At 41.4% G+C, this 22,175-nt stretch overlaps 1 protein-coding gene across 5 annotated transcripts in view; it reads right to left on the bottom strand.

Moving 5' to 3' along the window:
• The window catches only part of UNC13B (unc-13 homolog B), a 206,493-nt gene that overhangs the window by 85,491 nt on the left and 98,827 nt on the right, over positions 1–22,175 (bottom strand). The window lies entirely within an intron of this gene.

The following is a 22,175-nucleotide window of genomic DNA, read 5'->3' on the forward strand; positions in this document are numbered from 1 at the left end:
GGTCCTGCTACTACAGGTCACCACTTAACATGAATGTGGTCATAATGAAGATGTTATAAATTAAAAGCCCTTGTATGAAATGCACAAATGACAGACTAACATGAACCTCTGTACAAACATTTGTGAGCTTTGCTCATGCCCAAATGCAAAGACTCTTCAGTCTCCTAAGCAGAGAAGTCCCATTTCAGCTTCACCCATTTATTTGAAAGTATTTGATTTTTAACAGGCATGAAACAAGGGCCACCACCTGCAGGTCAACTGGGATCCCACAGTGTGATGGAAAACACCACAGACTGCAAATGTGGGGATTCATATTTATAAATTCAAACCATGTTCTTATGATCATATTTAGACTACATTTATAGAGTGATGTTCTGTTTCTCTGAAGATCTTGAGTGGACTAATTAGAAGTGATAAGTATTTGAACACTTGCAATGTACCTGGAAGAAACAATAGGTTCTGGATAAGGGTAAAATAGTTACCTGTAACTGGAAACCTCTTTGTTTCAGCTCACAGGTCATATGTTCTCCTGCACTCCCTGAAAGAAATGCTGCTTTCACACAGGACTAAGCAGGTCACGATGCTAATAGCTAAAACTCCAACCTCCGATAACCACATTTGCCAAGAGAAAAAGGAGGTTGCAACCTGCACACATTGAAAAAGAAAGTATTTCCAGCCATGGAACTTAAAACCTGAGAGTCAACAAAGTAAAGGAGTTTGAGTCAGGAAATAAGATCCAACTTTATGCAAGATAAAAGAACACAGCCCCAGATGAAAGTTCTTTTCTCTTTTCATTTTATTTTCCTAACCTTTGCTCTGTGTGAGCTGTGCAACCCCACATTGTTCACAGGTGACAAAGACTCCCAAAGAAGAGCAGGAATAACCAAGGAAAAGGAGCTCTCTTTGAGGTATCAACTTGAACCGAAGAAAATGTCCAAACTTCATATTTTTGAGTCCTACAAACTAGGGAATTTCCAGATATGAAGACTACATGTTAGTAATGTTTATTATTTTATATTTAAACAGGGTGACCATTATGATGTTATCCATAATGGAATGCACAGAATCAGACAGGCCTGCAGAGCAGAAAGGGGTCCAGACCCACATTCCAGTATCATGCACATTTCCCCACAGCTGCAGCAGCACACCAGGCTCCAACAAGCTTTGCAACCAAAACCCCTCAGCCTGAAATCTGTATTTTTTCCAGAGGGATCTGGACCAATTACTGGTCAAGAGAGATTTCATGAAATAAATACAACCAGATCCTTCTGAGCACACATCTCTACCTTTGCACGTGAACAAGTGTTCAGAGTGTGGTTAGAAAGCCAACACCAAAATGGACAAAGGTTTCATACTGGACTGAGCTTGACACCGATGGCTCAGCTGTGCTGAGTGACAGAGAATGGCAAACACAAACGTGGCAACATTGACTGGAAGGAGGAGTCAGTAATAATTTTCAATCATTTTATGTGAGAATGAAATATAAGTTTAATAATATAATATAATATAATAATAATAATAATATAATATAATATAATATAATATAATATAATATAATATAATATAATATAATATAATATAATATAATATAATATAATATAATATAATAATAATAATAATATAATAATATATAATATAATAATATAAGACCATAAGACAGCGTATTCACTGCAGACTGGAGAGCATAAGAGCATCAAGAATCTGGGAAAAAGGGAGAAGGAAAGATACAGAGAAAGCTGTTACCTAGATAAGCAATTTTCTATAGGCAGCCACGAGCCAACAGAGAATAGCCAGTAATGTAGATGTGGGGAGGGCAGAAACTATGATCAGGAAACAAACCTACATCATGTTCCAGATGTGTGATGTGCAAAGTAAAATTTGCCAGGAGTTCCAGATATTAAAATAAATGAACAAAATTGTAATTCATTTTTACCAAGACTTTCAGACATGCAAATAAAAACAAAAGGCAGAGCTTCTCTAGGGTCAAGATTGAAAATCATCTGGGCATAACAGCACAAAACAAAAGAAAGAGCTTTCAGGAAGTGGCAATATTGATGCAGGGCCAAAGCAGGTGATGGCTGTGTGAAAGCAGGAGTTATCACCTGCTGAAAGCAAAGTAAAGAGCTAATTTGCTCCAGGCAGCCTTCTCTCTGAGAAAATGCCAAGAGAATCAGCACCTGACATCCATCAAATAAGGGCTGATGCCTTGAGACTGTAGAAGAGCCAGTGAAGTACCCACAGTTAGAGTGTGTGTGTGTGGAGGAGGGAAATGTGATCCAGATTAGTGTAGGACCATTACTGGCTTCAAAAGTTTGAAAGGGTTCTGAGCAAACATGAAGGAAATAATTAAGTTGGAGGCTATTGAAAAACAGGAATAAATATAACAGAGGCACAACCAATTTTGCAAACATTCTGGTTCTGTTTCACAAAGCAACTATTTTTCTCTAACCATAAAATGAATTATGAACTGAGTTTTAATTTTAAAAAACCCTTTTGAAGCAGTGCCATGTGACGTTAATAAAGGCCAGATAAGCTGAGGAGGAGGAAGGAGGTTTCAGGTGGATAAACAAGTAACTGTAACTGAGCCAGCCATGGACAACGCAATAAGGAAGCTAGTGGGAGTAAGTAGGATCTGCTGATAAAATCTGGAAACGACAAACCCAGGAGAATTATTGACACTGAACCCATAGGTCCAGTAGAAAGAACTGACAGCAGTAAATACTGAAACAATGGAGGATTAAACATGGAAAAAATGGCAAGGTAGAAGTCCCAAAGGCTGCCATGAATTTGACTGCAAACAAGGCGTTCCTCAGTGGAGAAAAGTATGAAACAATGGATTTAAGTTCTAGTCATCACACTGACCATATGACTCTGTGATACAGCCAGGTAGAAAGAGAACATAATCCATAAAATATGCCCAATGAAATGTCTCCACAGAAGTAAAAGCATAAATACCTTTGTACTATGTTGGCAAGATTCCTTCAGAAAAGCATATGAAATCTTTTTATTCTGCATCAAAGTTAAAAAAAAATCAGAAAGGAAAATGGCAAAAGCAGCTGGAGGATGCAAACACAATCCTATAAGGAGGAGAACAAAAGATCTTGCTTACTCCGGCTAAAAGAACTTTTTCTGTGTTTGTTCAGCAGCCAGGTGAATGGGAGAACTGCAGCTGAACAGAGGATGAAAATTCAAAAGGTGTCTCACGACACCTTCTGTAGAAGCCTTTCAAAAGGAGAAGCAGACACCAAACCACAACAGTTCTGGATAATGAAATTGGGAGGTTTATATAAAAGGAAATGCCATAATATCACACAATGGCAGTCACTATGAAGTCCTCTGAAGTCCCTTCTTGTACTGACACATGTAGTCAAAGAACAAGAGGCTGTATTAGCTACATATACTGGCATGAGGGTTTGTGACACCTCCAGCAATATCAGCTAAACGAAGTGATCCACAGTTTGCACCCCTCTTAGGAGTAGGAAGTCTTCACATATTCCTCCTCACTTAAAGAAAGCAAACACCAATATTGTCCATCCAGATGTATTTGCTGCAGGTGGGGAGTTTCCAACTCTCCAGAGGCAGCACTCCTGTGTGCCAGGACACAGCAGGGCTCCAGCAGCTGCCCTGGGCTTGTCACTAGCCGTGGGTTTCCTCAGGTTCAGCCCAGGGCAGCAGCCTGAGCTGCAGAGAACCTGGGCAAGCAGCAGAAACAACAAGCAGGTGAGAAGAGCACAGCAACAACTGTGAGAGTTTTTTAGCACTGTCCTTCCCAAGGATAAATGGGAAGGCAAAGGGAAAGCAGACACATTTAACACCCTGTCATCCATCCACATGCTGCATGTCACAGAAAGTGTTTTGCTGGCTTATGGCCTTCTTTGCACAGCTCTGTCACTCAATCTTTACTTGAAAGCAGCCACATTAGACTGAATCTGAATTAATTTTTTTTTTTGATCACCAGTAAGCACATAGGGGAGTGCTGAAACAATGAAGAAACAAATATGTACATAAAACAGGCCAACACATCATTTTTTAAAATTTATTTTTTAGATTTCTGATGCCGGTGGATGATACTCTCAAATGGGGAAGTGCTTGTAACTCCTAGCACTGCAGTATATTCACTCACAGTAAAGCATATCATAACCAGCTGCTGAAAGGTCTTCTCCAAGTAATTAAAGTTTCTTACAAAGCAAGAACCAGTTAGAAAAACAATGTCAGCGACAGAGTGGCATAAATTTAAGGCCCTGGATTAAACAAGGCAACAGACATGATCACTTAAAGCAAAGTATTCAGTCATAGGGAAGGCAGTGTTTGGTGAAGCCTAAAAAGGAAATAACAGGAATTTTGCGTATTCAGAAAAAGCAGCAGCTTGGCTTAAAAATAACTTGAGAAGTTACTTAATAAAGATGCAATTTTAAAATTTTTCAAATTCTCTCATACACAAGAAGATACTTCAATGGACGAACAAACAATTATGCACTGCTCTAGAAGTGAAAGTCCATAAAATGGACAGAGGGGCAAAAAAAGAAATAAAACAAGAAATCACGAAGTCTGGAGCAGCACAAGGGAAAGGAAGAACATCCACAAATCTCCATCTAAATCTAGCTCTCCACATAAAAGGTTTCCTAAGAGTGTAATTTTCCATCCACATTTAAGTATTATATCTGGCACATTATCCTCTTAAAATATAAAACAGATGTAAAACATGTAAAGCTGCTTTATTTAAACAGATAAAAAAATCAATAATGACTTCTTATTTGTTTTGAAAATCACCCTAACTTGTTTTCAAATACCATGTTTCATCATTAAACCTCAAAACCTTCAGTTAGATACAGGTTAATCTCAATCAGGCTAAAACAAAGAGCAACTGTTTCACTGACTAAATTAAACTTCTGGTCATGCTTAATTAGAGCATTTCTTCAGTGGTATTAACAGAGTCAGACTGAACTAAATCTTCCCAATTAAACAAGTCAGTCTCGTGGTTCAATGTCTTCATTCACTCAAGTATGCTGCATTTTACGTGGAATCCAAAACTTCAACAAGCCAAGGGATTACTTTAAATTCATTCTGTATTCTGCAACAGCATCCATTTAATTAAGGGCTGAAGAGCCCCAAAGGAAGTTCCTTCCAACTGATGTATCATCCAGTACCACTCTTCCAGCTGTCAGATGAACAGTTTAAAGGAGATTACAGTGGTTTTGTACCAAAGCCAAAAGGGGACTGAATTTAACACCGGTATTTGACACCAGGTATCTCTGCTTTCCTGAAAAAGCATTAATTGACAGATATTTACCAGTAAGAAGGAAACAAAACTTCTAATATATGAGCCAATAAAGCTTAGGAACACAAATTCATCAGACTCAAGGGATGACATTCTGCGTTGAGGCCCAAAATCCATGCAAGGTTCAGCTTCTCCTGGAAGCCAGTTTTGCCTCATTTATACAGCTGCAGGAGAGAGGGAAGCACAGCAGGCACTGAATACACATAGCAGAGAGTCATGAAAATAAAACAGCTGAGAAGCCAAAAGCCAGTAATTTCTCTACGTGAGATACTGTTGCTAGCACAACTGTTGACAAAGCACACAGCAGTCAACAAGATAATTCTGCAGATCCTCCCAGGAGGAAAGAGCTACTGTTGCCCACAGGATAATGGGCAGAGAGGTAGCCAGTCCACGACTAGAAAGACAGTAAGTGTATGTATTAAGGAAAAAGTTCTGCCCTTCCCATGGGGCACAGGGCCCTGCTCAAAGCAAAGTGACCACCTAAAAAGGCATGGGGCCTGCAACAGACATCTTTCAGCACCCAGGTTTGATTAAGCTCACTACTACAGCCCACAAACATACTTTTGACTTCTAATGGATGAAAGTGGACGAGCCAGACAGAGATGAAATGAAATAATATAACCGAAGAAAAATTAGGAAATACTTGGTTTAAACAAGATTCATAAAGAGGAAGACTGGAAAATACAAGATGAACAACCTGTCCCCTGCTAACGCGGTGCCTGTGCACATCACACACACCCCACAGAGCACCCAAGAGAGGAGATCACTCCAAGCATTCATCTTTTGCCCTTTGTACAAGGTCATAGGCACTGAACAGACTCTTAACTCACACACAGTGTTAACAATGACTCAGATAACCATGATATGCTAAACAATCCCAGCGCCTCAGCAGAAGCAAGTGGCTACAGGAAGACGAGACATGCACACACAGGGATTTCAGAAAGAGATGCTGGTTACAAGGGACAACATGTACAACCTGGAGCTCTCCTCTACCTCCTTCTGCAAAGAAAGAAAAAAAAAAAAAAGAAGAAGGAGAGGAACAAAAGTTAGTAGACCAGATTTCTGCCATGAGTTCTGTAAAATGATTTTTACAGAAATTGGGATAAAGGTTTGCCACAAGTTGATAATACATTTGTGCAGCAGTTTTCCCATGTGCTTCCTGGGAGATGCACAGACAATTAATCTCTAACAGACAACCACAAGTGAAACTCATTAAATTTCATCCATAACTGCACATGAATTGAAACATATGCTTTCAAGAGCTCTTTTTAGAGTTACTGTTCCTATTTCATTAACTGAAGAATTTTAAATAATCTTAACGCAGAATTGGAGCCCCTGTTTATCATACAGAAAAAACCCCAATATTTATTATAAGGAGTAACAAATTTGTTCTCCTCTTCCCCAGACTGCATCCACTGCCTGCATCCCTGCATCTGAAACATCTCCCCTGCTCCCTTCCTCACTCCCTGTACATTTTGCCCAGTATGAGGAAACTGGCAGCTCCCACGGAACACATTTTGCTTTTGCAAATATCATAATGCAGAGAGATATTTTCTGAGTTTATACATCTAGGCAATTTTCCTCTGAGAAAAAAAAAAAAAAAACAAAATCCAGAAGCCTCCTACACTAAATCTCATGTTTATGGATAGGCAATTTCAAGGCTAGTAAAGTTATATGAGAATCATACTCAAAACTTCCGGTACAGACATGATATTTTTTAAGTCTTCCAATCAGATAATTCTCTATCTGCACAGAAGAATCCTATTACTCATTTGTGTATGAAAGATGGAGAGGAAAGAATATCTTCATGGCAACAGGAGACACTCAAATTGGTTTAAAAGCAAAAATAGTTTTTGAAGTTACTGTCTATATGGGTGTAATTACAGACATGCAATCAACTAAGACAGGAAAATAGAGAAGCTATTTTAACTCAATCGCTAAGGAGAAGTCAAATTACTTCAGCAAACGAAGTGCTGGATTGTACCTAAAATAAAAATCCCATTTTCCACCTTAAGACATGCCTGCATGGGATGCTCATTAGGGAAGAAAGCCTCTAGTCCACCCTGCAGGCTTTCCTTTTGGAGCTAATGGAGAAGACATCACAAGCAGCAGGATGCTGCAACCACCGGTGTGGCTCAAGTGCTGTGTTTTGGCATTCTGCCCTGCACAGACCAGCTGACCTGGAGAAACTGAGGAAACCTGGGGTCCCTTCCAGACCCAGATGTAGATGTATTTTGTTGAGCATTGACCCTTCTGACTGTTCTCCTCTGAAGTAATTTTTTATACCTTATTCCTGCCTGTCCTGTTCAATTAAGCGAAACCATCTCACCTAGACAGACACAGTTCCACTTCACGTTCCTTTGGTTTTGTCCATTTTAACAATCACCCCAAGCCCTCCCAACACAAGCCAAATCTCTCCTGACTTGGTCCCTGGGGTGGTTTCAGTGTGTCTCAGGGAGATCCAGGCATCCCTCACTCCTGGGTTTTTAATACCCTTGCATTTGAACTCTATTCCTTCCTGGCCTCTTCTGTGGAGTCCTGAAGTGCAGAAGATACGGGAGGCCTGGACTCGTGTCCCCTCTCAGGTCTGCTGTGGCTCTCAGTCACGTGGAGCAGGGAAACCCTGCTTTTAGCCCCCGGCTGGAAAACACTGAGGACAGATGGAGTCTCTGGCAATGCAACAGCTCAACAGTAGCAAGCTACCAGTGAGCATATGCAAACTAAACATTTTTCAAAAGTGTATTCACTCCACTCATTTGAGGTTGATTTTCCACAGAAAATTCCTTGACACAGGCTACCACTGCCAAATTTTAAGACCTCAGGGCACTAGAGCTTCTCAAATATAGGTCAAACTTATTTTTGTACAAACAAAAGCAATAAATCTTGCATCAGACTAATGTTTGGACATTTTAAAAAACAAAAAAAAAAAAAGCTCACAAAATACCATTTTGGCTTAAAATCCATATACATCTTTGATTTCTGAGCCCCATCAGTTTAAAGCTGTTAGGGACACTTTCAGGCCAAATGTAAAATTTGGCAAAGCTCTGAGTAACTGCAGATACAGATTTAAAACCTTGTGTCTCACTACAGCATGTGCACTCACAGCTTCACCAATAGTGACTAACTTGGCTAAACCCTGATCACAGAATTCTTTCACCACTTCACTTTTGAGCAGACACCTTAAATCTCATAAAATCTCTAGCATTTCAAGGCTTTACTTTAAACTAATTCAAACTATCCTCATCTTCACTTCCACTAGTTTTTTGCTTTTTTTAAATTTAAACTTTAATGTCTTCCTCAGATTTTCAGGAGGTTTTTAATTTGTTTTCTTTTGATTTCCAATTAAACACAACAATTACTTATATGCATCTGCCAAGTTCCAAGTTCTTCCGGTAATTTGCATCTGTGTTCAACTATAAATAATTTAAACCTTTATGCCAGTGCATCATCTCTGATTCACCAAAACAAGCATTTACCAACACCTTCAAACTTCTCTTCCATTCCTTTGCTGGAGGCTGCTGCCAAACACATTTAAGAAAATACCTTGAACTGAACTTTTGAGCAAATGTGAGGTTCACGTTCAGAGCCAAAAAATAGCTGCAGATCTGGGTTTTCAGTGGACCTTATCAGGGAACTGAAAAAGCTATTAGCAACAAATTACATTTTTAAAGTAAGACACAAATACTCATCTACAGCTGAGAAAAAAAGCAAATCAACAACATTTCATTACATTCCAGGTATGATGCTTTTTCCAAATGAAGAAAATAAAATCTTGGCTCAAACCTGAGAACATTGAAACAGGACATAAAACTGCAGCTTCTCTTTCTTGCAAAATGTATGCCAAAACAACACTATTTCTGAGAGTCACAGAATCACAGAATATTTGTGTTGGAAGAGACCTCAAAGATCATTTGGTTCCAACTCTTTCCCTGTCTAGCTGTCAGGGTCTGACCTTCTTTTCTTCTTGGCATCTCTGGGGTTTTTTTCCCCAAGGTCTTGATTTTCTTATCCTTCATCTACTTTTTTCCACTACCTTTGACTCCTCCTGTCTCTAAGAGCACATTTCCTACATTGTGACTTCATCACACACTTATTTTTATGGCTTCAACTGCCAAATCTACCTTATAGATATACCTTTATGGGAGTGGCACACAAGTGCCACGAACTTTTTGTCATTGGATCATGTTCAGGAGAACTGAATTGAGGTTGAGAAATTCCAAGTCACCCTGGAACCAGATCTAAGGTACAAAGCTCAGCTCTGTTCATCCTCCTCAATTGCTTTGACTACTTCTTCTCTTGTGAACATGCCTGTGCTGCTCAAACTCCACTGAGATGAGCAGCCTCCTCTCACATTCAGAAACAGGCTGTTTCAGTACTTCTGCTGTACTGTGGCACATGCTAATCCAAACCACTGTCTGTTCCCTCAGGTTCTAAAATAAGGACATATGTCCAGGACTTAAGCACCACACAAACATCACAAAAAAAAAAAAACTATCTGTGCCAAGCCCACTAACAAATCCCAGTGTTTCCTTCATTAAAAACTTACTGTTTGAGCCCCTCTATACTAAAGACCTTGTATGAAATAAGAAAGCAGAGAGCTGATTACCAGCTTTATGATCTTTGTAACTGAGAAGATGACTGGTACAGAAATCAAATATAGGTTGACAGATTGCTTCTTCACAATGAAAGCAGAGTCACTGAAAAAGTACTCCTTCATTAGATGACTCCTTTAGTGGGGAGAGGAGCACCTGACCATTCTGGTTGCACATGCAGGGGGAGGGGTGGAGCTGCCTGAGGGAAAGCAGCCCCAGGCCGGGAACGGAGGGGCTGTCCCGTCTCTGGGGGCCTCCCCTGTGAGCTGCGGGGACCAATCGGAGAGCTGGTTTGGTGATGGACAGCTCGCGAAACCAATTGAAAGTTATTTCGCGTTCACAAATCACAGTGCATGGGGCTGGCTAACTCTCTTTCGGCTTCCAGCCTCCGGAGGTGCGGTGCCTCTGGCTGGGGCCCTGGCCCGGCTCCAGGCTCTGCCGGGGGCCTGGCTCGGCACCCCGGCCCCGGCTTGGTGGGGGGCCCGGCCTGGCCTGGCCGCAAGGTCCCGGCCCCAGGCCCCGGCTCCCGACATCATGGCTCCGGGCGGCCCCGGCTCGGCGGGGCTCGGCTCTGCTCGACTCTTCGTGTGACATGGCCGAGCCGGGGGCAGCCGCCAAAGGCTCTCCCTTCCCCCTCCCCACACCGATCTGAGAGAAGAGGCCTCCAGCTCCCCACTTGGCTCCTTTACGATCTGGATACAATTTTAATTCTTTTTATGCCTGGATAAGATTCTCGATCTCCTGAGTTCCCCTGAATGAGAAGCATGGAGTCTACAGAAGTCAGCGGAATGAAGAAAGTTCCTGATGGGAAGAGATTGAAAAGATGCAGCTGATGAGTAGCTGAAAACCTTTTTTGTGGGGCTGTAAGGGGAATGTGACTACACTAAAATTCCTTTAAACTGTGAAATATACTTGGGGAGGTTTGGTTGCTTGAGAAGAAGACTTTTTGCCTTGGGGAAATGGAGCTCTCTGTTTTGGGACTGGAATATGAACAGAGACATTTGATGGAGATGAAGAGAATTTTGTTTTTCAGCAATCTGCCTTTAAAAGTAGTAACCCATGTGTGCATCATAACCCATAGCACAGATCTGGAAAGACTGTGAAAAATGGGAGGAAGTCATAGTCTGCAGTATTTCCCGGGTGGATGCAGACTGTAAAGGTGAAGACACCCCCTAAGCCTAAACCAAAAAAGAAACCTTTCTCTCTAAAGTGAACTGAAATGATTATTTAAGTAGATAACTGACTGAAGTATTCTCTGTATGATGTTGTTAAGGAATGTGGAATGAGGGGAGGAGGGAATAATCTAGAAATCTTACTCTGAATAGTTTTTGTGTTATTAATAAATCTCTTCTTATATCCTTTTAAGTTTTCAGCCTGCATTGTCTTTATTCCTAAATCCTATCTCTAAAATAAATTAAATATATTAAAATTGGCAAAACCCAAGCCACACTGTGACACCAGCTTTCATGAGTGCAAGAAGAGTGAACAGAGTATTTGATACAAGGAAGTTCACAAGTGAAGATTCCAAGCTGTATTTAAAATAACTTCCATTCTTGAACCAAAGCCTCTTCCCTTAACTGTATAGTGACTTGGCAGAGATGACACTGGGAAGGCTTTCTCACTGCCTGGAGAGGAAGGGGGAAGATGGACCTACACTTCCACTTTGGTTCAGTTCTACCAAATTGAATCTGTCAAAACATGTCCCATCAAAAGATGTCAGTCAGCTCTATCTCCCACATCCTCAGGAAATGGTTTAGGAACTGCTCCACCACAGATCACATCTGCTGTGGTCATACATTTCAAATTATGCACTGGAAATAAGGGATGTTGTTCCTCAGAAACAAAATTCCATCTTATGGGCAAGCTATTATAATTATTACTATTTATTATTTTTAAAAGTCTCTACTAGGATAACATCTAGCAGTGATTAAACACAGAACTCCCACTTTGTGACAGAGTCACTTAAAGTCTAGATCCACTCAACTCACAAAACTGCAGATCTGGCTACTTATAGCTCAAATGCACACTTTGTTATCACATGTTTTAGCTATTATATTTAACAAGAAACCAAGTCACGAATTATGACGAAAGACCTTAACACCTGCTATTTTGAAGAAGCACTGCAAATCTCCCTCTCTCAAAGAAGAAAAAAAGGTGAAGCTTGCTAACTAGCATTTCAGTGTGTTACACAGTAAATTTTAGAGAGTTTTGTCAGTACTGTTGTAGAGTGCATGTACTGGTCTTTATAACTATTTGCTCACAACTTTTAATAAACTCACAGAATGTTCACAGTTCACCCACAGAATGAAGTGTTGGCCTCTGGCTGCACAAATACCAGATTTTGACATGTCCTTAAAAACATTTTTTTTCATTTTACCTGAATTTGTCTCCTCAGCAGAAATCCAGTTTCCTTCCTGTGCTAATTCTTTTAAGAGTCTCCTACGCATTTGTCTCTTTTCCCTCAGCACATTTTTGAAATTGTTGATGCATTTGTTCAGGTAGATGGTCTCTGCGCACACCTTGTCAAGGCTCATGGGCCTGCACTCCTTTGCTGGCTCAGGTGGATGGTTCGCATCTTCTCCAAGCTCCCCAGGAGGTAACTGCTGCCCAGCAGGGATTGCACAGTCAGATGATGGCATCACACTGGAAACGGGATGCTCATGCGAAACAGAGGAAAGACTGGAAGGAGCAACCTGCATCTGAGCAGATGCTTCACTGTTGACATTTGCGTTTGCCTGGCTCTCAGAGGACTGACTAGGAGGGGTTTCTGCAAAGTAGTCAGAGCTGCCACCCATACCTGAACTGGTCAGCATAAGCGTGTTGTCATCATCCATCTGTAAGCCACTATCATTTTCCAAAAGGATCTCAGAATCACTTGTCTCCAGTTTATGGAACACCACCTGCAGAGCAGACCTGAAGTGGTGAATAGCTTTCCCAAGCTTATTAGTGTAAAACTTCATGTCTACAAGATCAATGTTGTCCCGGGAGTGGTCAAGGAAATACTGGGAATTTTCCAGGACATCCCTGAAGACCTGATCAGTTGGATCTTGATCATTCAGGTCCATTTGGATCATATCTTTCAAGCTGTCACTACTGTCAGCCATTTCATCTGTTATATGATCATAGCTAATGGTTGTCACCCCACTAGAAACATCTTCTCTTTGAACATCACCTTTCTCTGCACTGGTAAGTTTGCAAGAGTTATCATAGTCAGTTTCAATTTCTTCTGTGGTTATCCCCTCATCTTTTTCTAGAAGAGAAGAAGAATTCTCAGTGACGCTTTTAGTGTCAAGCCTCTGCTCACTACCATTACTTGAAGCACACATCTGGCTTGCATGGCCCGAAGAGTCAGATGAGCAGCAGTGATTTCCATCACCTGACTTAGGTGAAACGATCACCTCTGGAGGTTCAGCAAGGGCCTGGCAAATGTCCCTGTCATCTGAAGGCTGCTCACTGCAGCTTATTGTTTGTGCTTCCTTTCCAGTTTCAGGTATCAAGGTGTCTTTCTTGGTTGAGGCTGACTTCTGCACAGAATCAAGTCTCTCCCCTGCACACTGTGCTTTCCTACTCGTGCTTTTATACTTAACCTGGCATGAGTCTGTCTGAAGGTGCCCAATTGCATCAGTTCTCTGAGCTCCATCAGGATTCATCAAGTTCTGATTATTTTTCTTGAAGCCAGACTGCAAAGAGACTGAGTCTGTTTTCTGGCCCCTCTGGCCATTCTGCTGCTTTTGCTCCTCACTGGTAGCAACTCGGACCCCTGAGCTCTGCAGAAGGATAGACTTCTGTAAAATAAAGTCTCTCTGTTCACAACTAACAAGTTTCACAACTGCTGGTCTCGGCATTAATGGCTTGCCTGTACCAATATCTGACCTATAAGCATCTTTTATATACTTACTGCACTGAATACCATTGAAACAGTGATATTCAGACAAAAAGCTGCAGATTAGCTCTACTGTGTTTTCACCATCTTTCTCTGGGATGCCATAAAAATACAACACTGGTTCTTCCTTTTGTACTTCCCTTCTCGGCTCTCGAGCATGCGTACCCTGGGTTTTGCCACCAGAGCCACCTTGCAGGCCTTCTATCTCACTCAAAACTGTGTCCACACAGCTGGAGACTTCATCCACAGAGCCTTTTATCAAGGTGAGGTGCTGGCGGAGCTCTGCAATCTCTGTCTGGATTCGACTTATTCCCTGTAGCTCTTTAACAATGTAATCAACCACATCAGCTGACCGGTCTCTTGATTGCCTTCTTCGACTCTTGTATGCAATGGTCTTTTCCTGAGGAAAGCACCCTTGCCTTTCAGCTGCATCTCTCCAGCTCATGGTAATGCTCAGGGAAGAAAGGTCCTGCCCCTCAGACACTCTGCCCTTTATTTCAGAAGAGGTCTGAGTGATACCATCAGAAGAACTCCCCTGCAAGTCCTTCTTGTTCTGCTGAACTGAACATGGTATTTTTACATAGCCACCCCAGTTCAGTTCCACCTCACCAACACACACTTCACTCATTCCCTTGGAATCATGTCCTCCATCCTGACAAAAGTCCCCTCCAGCCATGGAAAATTCAGTGCTTGGAGAGCTCCTCTTGATTCCACAAACAAACATGTCCGATTCAATCTCCACCGGGGAGAGCTGGCAGCGATGTGCATGGTTTGAATTATCATCTCCTGGGCCTTGGAGAAGCCTCTTCATTTTGTCCCGCAGAAACAAATGGAGTTTTTGCTTCCGGAATTGCCTCCTGCCCTGCAGTTTTACAACAGGTTTTCTGTGCAGAAGTGAAATTTCATTTTCTTGCTTTTTCAATCTACTTCTAGCAAACATCATCAGCTGCACCTGTGTTTCTCATAGTGCTACAAGCTGCACAAGCACACATCAATCACTTCCCAATGCACAACTTGCATCCAGTTTTTATTCTGTCATGAGGCAGCTACCAAAAGAGGGGAAAAAAACATTACAGTTTGGTTCAGATAGAAATATCCGAGGTAACTTAAGCAGAATAATAATAAAACCCCAAAAACCTAAAACAGCATACACATAAAATCAGACAGAAAGAGAATGTGCTATTTAAAGTGTACAGACATTGTCTTCATTTTGGCCACCTCCCCAGATCAGGTTCTTCGTGGAATAAGTGTTCCTCACTCCCTCTTCTATTCAAGAGAGTGGGAAAAAAAAAAGGTCACATTCAAAGAGCAATTCTGTGGTCATTTTTCTACCAGGTTTGTGAATACCCTCAAGCTTGAGCTTCTGGCAATTGTGCACTGTGTGGCTTAATTACCCCCCAAATACAGAATTCTGACATTAGAAATTCTATCCTTGCACATTTCCTCTCTTTCAAGTTCACAATCTTCATCCTTTCTTTCTTCAAACCAAAGCAGAAATCTAATTTAACTTGGCGCAGTACCAGCTAACCCACAGGAATTGCACAAAGTGATGTAAAGTGGCAAGAAGACTGGATGACAGATTTTAGGAGTAAAACCTTTCTGCTATTTTAGTATTTTCATCTTAATATTTTGCTATGAAGCAGTAAAAAAAAAAAAAAAAAAAAAAAATCCAAAAAACGAACCAAACAAAAAAAACCTCAAAGCTTGCAAGCTCCAAGCTAACCTGCAGTTAAATATGCCACACTCAGCATATGCACAAACAGGCTGAGCTGACAGCATGAAGCTTCTGCATGTCACTTCTACTCCAGCTCTGGAGATTTTGCAGTTGATTATTTTCCCCAATTTAAATCCTCGCTGTAATGAGCAAAACAAAAACAAAATACTGTATAATGTTAACTACTTTAAACTTCCACGTGCTTTTACTGCCATACTTACTAAGCAATATACAATCAGCTTTCTCCTCCAGAGAGTAGGACACAAAAGAGACCCACACAGGATCCTCCTGGAGGCAAGGTGACTGGAGAACACAAGTGTATTTGATGATTCAGTTTGGACTTGCTGCCCAAAGCACATATTCTCTCTCATATTCTTATTTTATTTAAGGCCTATGGTAACTGTCTTTCATTTTTATTGTTTCACTTTGTGGGCAGGAAGGGAGAGAGTGTTTTTTGATCTGGAGGAAGCAGCATTGTAAATACCAATCTCTATAATAAGAGCTTACAAAAGAGGTTGCATCTGTGCTTCAGGTTTAAGTCCCATCATCAAGCATCTCAGCTGAACTTCCACACCAAAGGCAATACCTGCCCTTTTTTAGGCTAAACGAATTCTCTGTGAGATTGATTGTCAGCTTCTTTAAAGACAGCAAGTTTTAATTTTCTGGAATCTTCAGGCCACTGGTCCAGAAAAATCAGTTGGGATTATCTGGGCTTTTTTTTTTCATTTAACTGTTTCCTCATATAACAGGGCTGACATACGGAATATATTTTCAGACCCTTCTTCCACCACTTACACAGTTTAGCCACTTTCACTTGAGTGGGTAACTGATGCTTAACATCAAAAAACCACTTCTATATCAGTTGTAAGAAGTGAAACCTTGGAGAGCAAGCAATTGGATTCAATGGCAGCCAAGAAAAAGAGCTCTACAGTTGTGGGTCCCTATACATGTTGCTTGAGGGAAGCACACAGAAATTCTCATTTCAAATATTATCTAGTATATTGAACTCCAAGTTCTAGGAGAAAAGCCTACATATGCTTGTGCAAAGTTTCCCTCAGAAAGCTCAGTCTTTATCATGTTTCCTTCTGTATGCAGCTTTCAAGGCACCAGAGGGGCATAATGATCACTTTAGTTTAAAAAAAAAAAATCAATTCAAGACAGAACTCGCTCTCACTTCCTTTATCTGCTACAACACTCAAGAGAAGCAGTTTTTTTACAGAAATCACTTTTTCCTGCTGAATACTTACTTGCAAGATTGCAGCCATTCCAAAGCTGGTAGCTCAGTGCAAACAATACAATGCTGTCATTTTTACTTATATATAGTAATTGTGGCATATGTATATATGAATATATAGGTATATATGCATATACATATATATATATACACACACACACACAAGAATATCTACTTCATTGCAGATTTTCAAAAGCACATCTTTGATTTCATCAAATACTAGCAGTACCTTTCCATCTTTCCCCACAGAGGACAGAAACTGTTTCCTCCAAAGCTGGGAAGAAGGCCAAAGCTGAACACGTGGACAGCAGCTCTGGCTCAGAGGGAAGCCTTCCCACCTCTCTCTACAGTGGGTGGAAATGAAAGGAAATCACTGTTTGCCACCAAAGATCAAATCATTGCCCACTGAGTGGAATGCCAAGAATCAAATAAGAGAATCGCCCTCTTTGTCCCTCTCCCACAGGCTTCCTCCCTCCATTCCCCACCCCAAACCCACGCTCAGACCTGAAGCTCTGAGCATTCACTCATTCTGTGGGCTGGCCCCAAAGTGACTCTGCACCTCCTGCCACGTTCTTTCCTCCTCCTCTCCACCCAGGGCTATGTACAGGCTCCTGTCCCCTTCCACGCTCCAGACTAGGTGCTCTGCAACTTGTCTTCTATAAAGATCCCTTATTTCTCTCGTGCTAGAGCCATGCTTTTTTATAGCACAGACATGTGAAGTGACAATAAAAGTTAATGCAGGTTCACCCAGGAAAAAAATCCAAAGCCTACTCTAGATGCAAATCCTTACTGAAGTCTTTTTCTCTTCCAGGATCAATCCAGCAGTCACATTAACACATAACAAGAAATCAAGTCTTTAAGGAAATAATATTTGGATCCTAGTGTCCTGCCAGATGCTGCAAGCCTTCACTGATTACACAAGGTTTGCTCTGACTGCCTTGTTAGCAGGCATTTCCTTCCAGGAGAACTCCATGCTCAGTTCAGTGCAGCTATCTCTGGATATGCAGGAGAATAAAATGCACAGGCACCACCATTTCTACGTTCACCAACTTCTCAAAACAGAGCCAGGTTCAAGCTCAACACAAGGAATACATTGCTGCTTTACTTGGGGGTGTTTGGGTTATTCTGCCATTCCCATGAAGACAAAACTGACATTTTAGGATTTTGGAGAGAGGAAACGTGAGCTACCACAAACACTGCAACATCTCATTACCTTGTCACTGGACACACTTCTGAAATAGCCTTTTAATACATAAACAACAGATATTTTTCCTCCTGACATACAGATTTGCCATGACAACAGTAGCAAAAGCATGTCATGCCAGCATCCATGAATGAGAAAAAAAGAAGGTGAGAAAGCCTGTGAAGGAATAAAATGCAATTATGTTATCTCTGCTCATCAGCTGGGGATCAGCCATGTTTTATGCTTACAGCATAAAACAGAGAGCCAGGCTCTCACCAGGGGGAGGAGAAGTGACTGCAACCCCCTCTAAGCACCATCTTCAGTTTTGTGAGACATTGGACTGGCATGGTTCAAAACAAAGGCAGCATTGTGTGCCTTCATCACTGCCCCACGCTGCAGTGGGCTGGCTGCAGTCTGGTGGAAGAAAAGGAGGCGAGAGCACAAAAACCTGCTAAAATGAGGTATGTTTATCTTATAGAATCATAGAATTTTTTAAGTTGGAAAAGATCTTTAAGATCATCAAATCCAACAATTTATCCAGCATTGCCAGGGCCAGCACTAAACCATATACCTGAGTGCCACATCTATACATCTTTGAAAAATCTCCAGGGATAGTGACTCCACCACTCCCATGGATGGCTCACCCTTATGTCTGACACACCTTGTCTGGTTTTCATCACACAAAGGTTAATACTGAGGCACTTTCAGCCCACAAACTCGTATGAGGAGGTGCTGGTACCCCAGGGTAGATGAGATGTTCAAGGAACCCAGCAAAGAGATATAAAAACAATTAACTATGATCAGAAAAACATTTCACAGCAGCCTCTCTGGCTGTTGACTCATGCTACTGAGTGATATCTTTTTGATTAGATTATATGTGCAGTATTGTCCACACAAAGTGGTATTGCATTACCTGCACTAGCAATTACACTAGGAAAAGAAATACTAAATAAAATGCCTGATAAATGGTCTTGCTACTTTATAAAGTGTCATTTAAACGTGAAGAATATTAATAACTAAAATGCAGGACATAGTGGGGAAAAAGATTTTGGCATTTAAAAGAGAAAGAAATCATGGCTAAGGCTGCCATAGCAACATCGCCCCAGCACTCAGCATGCTGAAACATTGACTCTTCCTGAGAATATTACAGCATTTTTAAACACAATAATTGCTGAAAGAATCCTAACAAGGATTGACAGAGATATGAAGGGTTATCTTCAGTTTTGATGTTTAACATCTGGAGATAAGCCTGCAATTTTCTAATTAATATCATTAGATTTAATTTTGGGTTTGATCATACCTGAACATGGCATTATTGCTTTGCTGCTGAGAATGTGTCTTTCTTCAAACCTTCTTCTGATAATTAACAAAAATTCTAACTTTTGAGTCCTGGCACGGATGATCAGAACAAAAAAGTACTAAGCTGGGCAAAAGTCAGCAGAGCTGGAGAACAAAACACACTGTTGAGAAGCACCACCTCAGGACATTTAGGCTGAAAGTAAGGTGCAAAAGAGACACATGGAACTCCACAGTGGATTGAAGAGGAAATACATTCATGCCAGTGAAAGGACAGTAGTCAAAAGAGGATGACAATAATTTTACATAAAATAGTGTGAGGAGAAGAACTATTACTCAGTCCCTTGGTAACCCCTTCACAGTCCCTCTGCTGCCAAGTCTCAATGCTTTCCGTTCAGGAATTACTGCACTAGCTGCAAAACTACATCCCAGCCCTATCTGTAGAACCTTCTTAAGTTTTTAAACACTTCCAAATATATTTTACAGGTTGTACCTTTACCTGTACTTGTCTTTCAATACAGCTAAGCAGAAACTATGACAAAACACTTCAATGCAGGTATCAATGATAGCCAGCCTTCACACCTGATATATTACAGGAAAAAAAAAGAACACTTAAAACCTTTCTGGAGCAGTTTGATAGAAGTGACAAAAGGCCAGGTGAGGTCAATCAGCCAGCCTCAGGGCGGAAAACTGATCCAGGGAACACCGCATGAAACACAGCTCTGCACCTCCCACATCACAGTAATTTCTCATCTTTTACATAAGGCCAGTTGACCAAGGAAAAAAAACCACATCTGAATAATATTTTGCCATACCAGCAAGTTATCAGGGTAGCTGTTAAGTAAAGGAACAGTAAAAATCACTATGAGGGTAAAACACCCACTGAAGTGCTGTGGGTTCATGGCATTCACCAATGTAAAAACTCCTGTTGCAAAACAGAATAAAATTAAACTAATGTAAAGGAAGAGAATCACTGTGTAGTAGGCAGAGGAGATAGCACTTCCTGCTTAACTCCTTAATATCCTCTACAAACTTAGGGGACACCCCAGAAGTAAAGTGTGTCTCAGCTTTCTGTAAAATGGGGACCAATGTATGTCATCCACAGAGCATCCCTTCTGTGAGCACAGATGGAGAGGGACTGAGACATCCAGGCTTCAAGTCCAGCTGCCTTGGGAACCCCTGGAGGGCATCTCAGCACCAGGCAGCCCTTCCATTCTTCAGTGCCTCAACATGCTCATTCCCTCTGTATCCTTCTCTCCCAACTTTTCCTGCAGGCTGGAGGCAGCAGTGCCTGGCACAGCGATAACAGCCTGCAGTAACAAATGAGGTCTGTCACCACCTGGCAGCCAGGAAAAGGCAGCATCCAGAGACAGAAATAGGGCTGTCCCCAAGCACAGAGGGGGAAGCACAGGCTGCAAGCTGCCGACCATGTCAGTGCAAAGGCTCATGCCTGGTAGGCAGCAAGCTAACTCTGAGGCGCCCACCTAGTTCTGAGACAGCCCTGTGCTGAGGAAAAGGCAAAAGGGATAACTAACTACTGAAAATAGACATCACAGCTGCTTCTGTCTGTCTTATGTAAAAGTTACTTCACTCCTTTCCAGCAAATACAAAATCAGAGCAGCAGCTATCAGCAGTTTAAGAGCAAATGGGGAAATAATTAAGTTCAGCTTAATTATTCCAATGTATTAATTGAGTATTTCCAAAGCATGGGGGTTTTGTACACAGCTGAATCAATCAGTAGATGGCTCACCCATGACAACAAAAAGCATTAATTGTTCATTAAAGCAGATTTATCCCAAATCAGGATCCTATGAATAAAGCATTATATGGAACACATGGGCCAGGATCAAGGAGCAGCTTCTTCTTTAAAGGAAACAGCTCCAAGAACTGCAACAAAATTATCAGGGCATGCTGACAAGTTAGCTGGCCATGGGATGAAAACTCTAGAAATGTCTGCCAGACTTTGAGAAAAGGTTTCTGATTATTCAGCTATCTCTAAGCAGAAAGGAAACAGACAACACTGGCACAAACACAGTACCTCTGGCTTAAGTAAGATTTGCATGCACAGTTAAGAAAATGCTGAATGACGCTAAGAGCTTTGCCTAGACTAAGAGAAACAGAAGGTACTGTACCTCTCCTCTACTTGCCACCCAACTTACAGCCCAGTGCTGAACTACTCCTGAACCAATAGTGTGAACTCTCCAAGTCCTGCATTTCTGACAAGAACCACCATGAACCACTCATCATTAAGGATTTTCTCAAAACTCTGATGACTCATGGAGGTTATCTAGAGCTGTTTTTCAGGTGACAGTGTCTCAGCTCACAGGAACATTCAGGCAGGGGAGGGACAGGCAGCACTCACCAGTACAGAGTGATGAATTAGGAGACCCAACTTATCAGGGCAGGCAGAGCACAGCCCTGGTACAGACTGGTTCTACACAATCTTACTCACTGATTCTGACTTGTTCTGCACTCCCTTAGCACAGACACTTGACAGTGTTCAGCCAGGCTAGGTGAAGGTACCATATGCAGCAAATGGAATAAATAGGGTTTTACAGCTCATGATATTGAAACATAGCACGTGGCAACTAAAATCTTCCTGGGCTAAAACTGCAGCTTTACTTCTATAAGCTCTCTCCTTTTCATCTCAGGGACTGAGGACCTTAGCATTCTGTATTAAGTCCTTAAGTTTGTCCCCAGAAGGCTTGCTCCATTAGCAAAAGAAACCTGCCCATATAAATGGAATGAAAACTGAAAAGATATCTGAAAACAGTCACACCACCTGCTCTGATTCACGAGCTTGTACAGCATCCTCATAGCTCCTGCATGCCAGTCATTCCATCTCATCAACTCACAAGCTTCTCAGCACAAGAAATCAGGCCAATGACAAATACTCTGTGTTAAAAAAACCCCTTTCTTAAGTGACATTCAAGGAAGAATCAAACTAGTAATTTAATTACTTGCTTCTCAAATGATCAAATTTAAATTACCCCCA

This window comes from Oenanthe melanoleuca, chromosome Z, assembly GCF_029582105.1.
Source record: "Oenanthe melanoleuca isolate GR-GAL-2019-014 chromosome Z, OMel1.0, whole genome shotgun sequence".
Lineage (NCBI taxonomy): Eukaryota > Metazoa > Chordata > Aves > Passeriformes > Muscicapidae > Oenanthe > Oenanthe melanoleuca.